The sequence below is a fragment of the Sorex fumeus genome, unplaced genomic scaffold (genome assembly GCF_029834395.1).
Source record: "Sorex fumeus unplaced genomic scaffold, SorFum_2.1 ptg000049l, whole genome shotgun sequence".
In the NCBI taxonomy this organism is placed as follows: Eukaryota; Metazoa; Chordata; class Mammalia; order Eulipotyphla; family Soricidae; genus Sorex; species Sorex fumeus.
Window position 1 is genome coordinate 1 of NW_026606106.1, and position 7,682 is coordinate 7,682.

Here is a 7,682-nt window from a genome sequence, read left to right on the forward strand (position 1 = left end):
CCCTAGAGCAGAATCCCATGGGTGTGTCTCTCCTCTCCTTGTCCGACAAGCATATAAGAATATAATATAAATCATTTTGTATGGATACAGTAAGAAATATCTTAAACTTATAGAATTGCTCTCCTAGGGCCATCTCGATCTCAGACTACGGTGCTCAGGTCAGATAGTTTTTCCCACCCCTAGCAGGATCCTAGTCTTGTCGTTACTTTTGGATCATGACAGCATTTGTCTATGATCAAACTCTTAACTTATAGTTAAGAATCATGGCACTTTGGCCTGGCCCATTTTGATGCCAGGGTAGCTCACCGCTTGCCCTGGGTCTATTCAGTCCCTAGTTGGGACCCTGCTTTTGGGGTGTTAGGAACTAAGGGCAACTGAGGCTTAAGTCAAGAAAGCAGATGCCCGGGAGTGAATAATATTCAAAGCCAATCAAACACTAAGTTACAAAGCATGATGTTAACGGTCTTCCTGTATCTATACAAAAAGGATATTACTTTAAGGTAAACTATTCATAAGGCATAAGGAGAAGAGAAAAGTAATATTTCATTCATACATATAAAATCATAGATTTATGGGAAACTTATCTTACAAATTAACAAAGTCTGATTAAGGGGAAAGCTGATTAACTGGGTGGGAAGGAGAGCATAGGGAAGACTGTTTACAGATAAACACAATGGAAGTGGAAGTACTTCAGAAGCACTGTGTTGGGTGTAACCAGATTAATGGGTGCAACCAGATAAACCTCCACTCAGATCCTCCAAATTCTAGTAGGCGGGGGTCACACCCGCCACCTGGCCCCCTGGCGCTGTGTAATCCCATCAGCGGTCAAGACTCAGAGACTATAAAATCCAGCTCCCGGACGAGACCAGTGCAGTCTCCTGCCCCTGCGCCTGGCTGTTCCTCGCCGGGGTTCCTTGGAGGGGAGCGGGTTGAGCTTTCCTCCCTGCCCCGACCAGGACTCCGGCAGCCGAAGACCTCCAGGACCAGCCACCACCATGCCGAGACCACTCTCCGCACACATGAAGGTACTGGCAGAGGGACAAAGCCACGCGGGTTCCGGGGCCGAGATCGCCAAGCCTACTCGATTGGAATTGAGCATCCTCAACCAAATTCTAGTAGGCGGGGGTCACACCCACCACCTGGCCCCCTGGCACCGTGTAATCCCGTCAGCGGCCAAGACTCAGAGACTATAAAATCCAGCTCCCAGAAACGCGCGGCCGCATTTGCGGCTGCGCAACATCTTATCAGGACATCTTTTTATGACATCTTATGATCTCATTCCTACTTTGGACAAACTTGCAGGCTATCAAATGTAGCCTGCCCACAGGACAGAGTCTGGCAAACTCCCCGTGGCGTACCAAATATGCCAAATACCAGTAACAATGATGGGTCTCATTCTCCTAAAGAGCCTTGAATATAATCTCAGGGCTAGGATGAAAGAGACGTTACTGGGGCCTGCTCGAGGCAATCGACGAATAACAGGATGATGAATGAATGAATGAATGAACCAGATAAACCTAAGCTTCTTGTACCCCAACAGGAGACTTTGTTGTTACTGTGTTTGGCATATCGAATATGTCGTGGGGAGCTTGCCAGGCTCTGCCGTGCGGGCGAGATACTCTTGGTAGCTTGCTGGGCTCTCTGAGAGGGGCAGAGGAATCAAACTCGGGTCAGCCATGTTGACTGCGTGCAAGGCAAACGCCCTACCGCTGTGCTATCGCTCCAGCCCGCTGTGCTATCACTCCATATCGCACTTGATCATTGTATAACTGAAACCCAAGCACAAAATTTGTAAGCCTATAACTGTACCTCATGGTGTTTCACTAATAAAAAAAGAAAAAAATAAATGAAAATAAAAAAATTAAAAAATATTATATATAATTTCTATTTTCCAGTCATATAGTCTATACGTTTGTCCATGGATATATGATCATGTATATAATGTTCTCAATATCAAGTAAGAGAAAGTGATACATTGTGATTTTTTTCCCAGATTGTAAGGCGTGCACAAAATTAATGCCTCACTCAATCACTGTCACGATATCATTGGTATTCCATTGTTCATATGTTTGCTCGAGCGGGGGCCAGTAATGTCTCCATTCGTTCCAGCCCTGAGATTTTAGCAGTCTCTCCTTATGCGTTCTTCCCATGTTGGAGGCTCTTTCAGGGTCAGGGGAATAAGACCCGTTATTGTTACTGTTTTTGGCATATTGAATACACCACGGGGAGCTTGCCAGGATCTGCCATGTGATGTCTCACTCAATACCATATATTGCCCAGGAATATTGGTCATTTGGTGAGGTCACACCCCAGGTAAGCTCAGCTGGGATGCATGACCCTATGGTGGAAGGAGCAGCTCCTGAGGCCTCGCTCTAGATCCTGTCTGCTGGTTCATGCTACTGCCAGCCCTCCTGGGCACACCCCTGACCGTGTGTCTGTGCTTGGGTCATGACCTTCCCCTGAGCTGGGCTGAAATGCCCCCAACATCAGGCCTTCACAGACCCGGAAACTGACCATTTCCTTACCACCACGTGATAGAAGAAATGTGGCCCTGAGCACTTTCATATAGGGTCATCTCCTCCACTGTCTCTTGTCCAATGGTAGGATTCCAGCTCAGGAATATAGAGATATAAAGATGTACAAAGGGGCAGGGCTGCACAGAAACTCCAGAATGGGGTCTGGCCACCACAAGAAATACACCTCAGAGAAAAGTATTTCTTGCAGAGACAGAATTTCAAACAAAATGTGGAACATTGGGGTTCTACCATGGATAGGCTTAAAGTTCAGAAACCTGACCCCAGTCCAAAGTTCCATGTGGTTCTTCCTGTATCATCTGGTGTGCTCCACACAAAATCCTAGAAGAAATTATTAATAACATCAGGTGTTCTAGAGAGAGCTCATCTTCCTCTTGGCTGTTGTTAAAGGACAGAGAGATCTTGAGCCTTTCCCTCAGATGAAGCCTGGCCCTGTGAGCCCCATTCTGTGTCTCAGACCCTGACTCTCTGAGGAGGAAGTCAGGAGGATCAGCGTCCCTGTCATCTCCTCACTCGGCACAGCTGCCTCCCCCTCGGTTTTCTGACACATTCAGGATGTGGTTGTCACACTGTCTCTCACACAGTAATACACGGCTGTGTCCTCAGTACTCACCCTGCTCAGTTCCATGTAGGCTGTGTCCTTGGACTTGTCTGCAGTGAAGGTGAGTCTGCCCTGGAACTTTGGTGCGTAGTTTGTACCATCATTGTATGGGTGTATGTAACCCATCCACTCGAGGCCTTGTCCCGGGGCCTGCCGCACCCAGTGCATCCAGTAGCTGGTGAAGGTGTATCCGGACGCCTTGCAGGAGATCTTCACTGATGTCCCAGGTTTTCCCACCTCAGCCCCCGACTGCACTAGCTGTACCTGGGAGTTCACATCTGTGGACAGCAGACAGGAGTGTGTGGACTCCACTTGACTGGCCCCATTCCCTCAGCCCAAGGCATGGGGACACTTACCTGTAGCCACTGTCACCAGGAAGAGAATTCTCCAGGTCCAGTCCATGGTGGGGACCATGCACTCAGAGGCTTCTGAAGGTGTGAGTGTGTCTGCTGTTTGAAGTTGTCAGGACACAAACACATCTGTATTTAACTCATTGTCCCTTGCATAATTTGCATATTCATGAGGAGGGAGAACTCATATCTGAAGGCCTGGTCCAACCTGAGAAGGGGCTGGTGGAAGCCACTCGTTCCATCCTCAAGGGTAGTGAAGAGGTCCACGTTCTGACCCTTGTTTAAGGAGACGAGGCCCTGTCTTGTCCCAGGACTCTGTGCACACAGAGCTCCCCCTCTGGAGGGCCAAGCCCTTTCAGGACCTTCCCCTCAGGGGTCCACATATGTATGGCCTGGACAAATCTGGGAACACCGGGGCTCTGAGGTTATTTCTTGGATCCTGTAACTCCCCAAGGGATACAATACCATTCTAATGCTCCTGAGATTTCCATTGGGGATATTAAGAAGTCTAGAAATGCCCCCTGTATACAGGTTTTAATGCCTTATCAATATGATAAATGTTCCTCCCCAAACGGTTAATTATGCACAATTTAACCTTCTGTATCCTAAACTTATTTTTGTTTTGTTTTTCTCATCAAAGCAAAATTTAGTTTTCTGGGTTTTAAAAAATGTTATTTTTTAAAATTAAATCTGTGTGAGATAGACTCCTACAAAGCTTTTCATGATTTGATTTCAGTCATACAGTATTACTGTTTTTGAAGAGGAACACTTTTTAATCTCTGCACCCCTTCAGGCCTGCAACTCAGGGCTCTCGGGACTTGGTGCGCCCTGCAGCCCGGTCCCCACTCTGCAGGGAGTGTCTCTGGGCTCTCAGGTGCATTAACCTTTGCTGTCTCTAATACAGGATTGAATCCTGGACCACACTTCAGAAGCCTTGTTCACGAGTCATATTCTTTTCTGGGCTTTTTGTTTTGATTCTGAGCCACACCTGGCTGTTCTGAGGGCATACTTCTGGCTCTGTGGTCTGGAATTGCTTCGGTAGATGCATCCTAGGAAAACACTGGCAAATCAAGTGGTTATATATCTAAGAATTGAAAGGTGACACTGAGTGTTCTTTGCTGAGAGTATGTAAAGTAATAAAATAAAAAGTTAATTCACTCAAATAAAAATAGTAAAAACCATCAAAATAAAAGAGGATTTAAGTCATGAAGTAAAGACTTTAGTATAAACAAAATATATTAAATTGGTTAAATTTATGAAGACGTTTTCAAAACCCAGGCATAAGTCGAACATAGCTGCCAACAAGTTTATTTTATAACTGTATAAATAGGACAAATATAAGTAAATAAATGAATAGCACTGTGGCACTGTCCTCCCGTTGTTTGTCCATTTGCTCAAGCAGGCCTAGTAACATCACCATTGTGAGACTTGTTGTGACTTGATCACTTGATCACTTGACTTCCCGTTAATCGTCGATTTGCTCGAGCGGGCACGGTCTCCATTTGTCCCTGTTGCGACTGTGTTTGGCATATCAAATACTCCACTGGGAGCTTGCCAGATTCTGCCATGCATGTGGGCTACTCTCTGTAGGGCTCTCCGAGAGGGACGGAAGAATCAAACCCAGGCCGCCCCCGTTGGCTACATGCAAGGCAAATGCCCTACCGCTGTGCTATCACTCCAGCCAACTCTCTCCCGACCACCCATGCAGTTTTATCTAGTAAAGAGCATGATCCAAAGTCTTGGGGCTGAATGATGCCAACCTATTTGCCCAAGTAAGAATGAAACTCATCGAAAAGCAGCACTTAGGCTCTGAAATCTTAGGGCGGGGTCTGCACGGCTCCACTTCTCCCTCTGGCCCCTCCAGTATTTACTCACTGGCTGGGTGCGGCAGTGCCAAGGGCTAACATCCACCGGGGGTTGGCTGGAATCATTAATCTCTGGCCCAGGGCCCCAAGGTTCCAGCGTTGTGTCCTCTGGCCATGGCGGGGCGGTTGCCCATACTGCGAGTTCCCGCGGGTGGTCCCTGTGCTCCCGTGGCTGGAGGCGGGGGCTTCCTCGGCCATGCCAGCGGGGAGAATGGTCTGGCACGGGCCCCTGCCACCCACCTCCACAGTGGTTGCAGTCACTCTGGCTCCCCAGAGGCAGCTCCTCCAGCAAAAGCCCGGGGACTGGCCCTCACGTGCAGGGCGCGGGCAGGACACTCGGTGCCCCATGCGCCCCACATGCCCCGCGGCCCGGCCGCTGTCTGCTGTTGGCTAGCGATGTGGCCGTGCTGCGAGTGCTGCCCCTGCGACCCTGGGGGAGGAAGGCCCCCGCCTCTGTCCCAGGCCTGTCAGCTGCGCCCAGAGGTACCAGTGGCCCATCCCATCCACCTTGTCCTTTACATCCGCCTACTCCAATGGCCTGGGCCTGGGTCATAGGAATGAATACTATAAAATAGTAAAGTTTTATTGGACACATGACTTGAACTCTGACTTTTTCAGTGATACACAAGAGTATTCTTTTTTTTTCTTTTGAATAGTTTACTTTTTTAAAAATTTTTTTATTAGTGAAACGCCATGAGGTACAGTTGTAGACTTACAAATTTTTGTGCTTGGGTTTCAGTTATACAATTATCCAGTAACCATCCCTCCACCAGTGCCCATTCTCCATCATTTACATTTTTTTAAATTTTTGTTAGTGAAACACCATGAGGTACAGTTGTAGATTTACAAATTTTTGTGCCTGGGTTTCAATTGTACAATGATGAAACACCCATCCCTCCACCAGTGCCCATTTTCCACCACCACGGGTCCCAAGGTGGGAGGATGCAAGAGTATTCTTTAAAGAGATTTACTTAGAGAAATGCAAGGGGAGAGAGAAAGAAAGGGAGAGGGAGAGAGAGAAATAGAGAGAGAAGAGAGAGAGGGAGAGACAGAGAGGGAAAGAGAGAGGGAGAGAGAGGGAGAAAAAGAGGGAGAGAGAGGAAGAGAAAGAGGGAGAGAGAGGGAGAGAAGAGGGAGACAGAGAGAGGCAGACAGAGAGGGAGAGACAGGGAGAGAGAGGAGAGAGAGGGAGAGAGAGGCAGAAAGAGAGAGAGAGGGCACAGGACTGACAAAGACAACCCATACACAGAATGTCATCATCACATGAGTCATCCTTCTCCTTTATTTGTCCCTTGGATCCTATACACGTTCTCTATCTCTTCTTTCTCTCTCTCTTCTCTCTCTCTCTCTCTCTCACTCTCTGGGTCTATGGATTGCAATACAGACACTAAAAGGTTATCATGTATATCCCTTTTCCTACTTTCAACACTCAGTTCTTGTCCAGAGTGACCATATCTAACTCTTCATGTCATACTGGTCCTTCTCTGTCCTTCACCTCCCACACACTTAGAGCAAGATTCCAACTATTGACCAGTCCTTCGCACCCCTGTGTTTCCTGGTATAGAATATTAATCTCATGCAAAAGTTTAAATCTCACAGAAGAATACAATAATTCTATATCTGTGCCTCTCCTTCTGACTCATTTCACTCAGCCTATACTCTTCAGTGAATTTCATGATTTAACTTTTTCTGGTGGCCGCATAGTTTTCCGTTGTGTAGATGTACTATATTTCATTGAGTTAACTATTCTCAGACACTCGGGTTGCTTCAGATTTGGCTATTGTCAATACAATATTGTGACGCAGTAAACATGGACCTGCAAATATATTTCAAAATTATTGTTTTGGCACCTTTGGGGTCAATGTCAAGAAGAAATTTCTGGGTCAAATGGAAGTTCAATTCTCAGTCTATTGGGCAGTATCCAAGTTTTTTCCAAGGAGGTCAATTTCATTGCAATTCCCACCAGCAGAGTATGATAACTGCATTTCCCCCGTATCTATGCTAACACAGAATGTTTTGATTCTTTGAGATTTGTGCCCTTCTCCCTTGGTATGAGGTAATATCTCATGATTATTTTAATTTACATTTCTCTGAATAATGTCAGGGAGAATTTATTTACACAGTTCTTTGCATAAAAGTCTACTTTAAGGATGTATTTGTTTAAAATCCCCATTTTAGATGGGGTTTATTTTTTTTGTGTAAGATCTACAAGTGCTTTTTATATGTTTTATTTATTCAACATCAGATGAGGTGAGCAGATATTTTCCTCAGCTTTTTTAATTGATTTATTTTTGCTTTTGGGGTCACACACAGCGATGCTCAGGGGTTATTC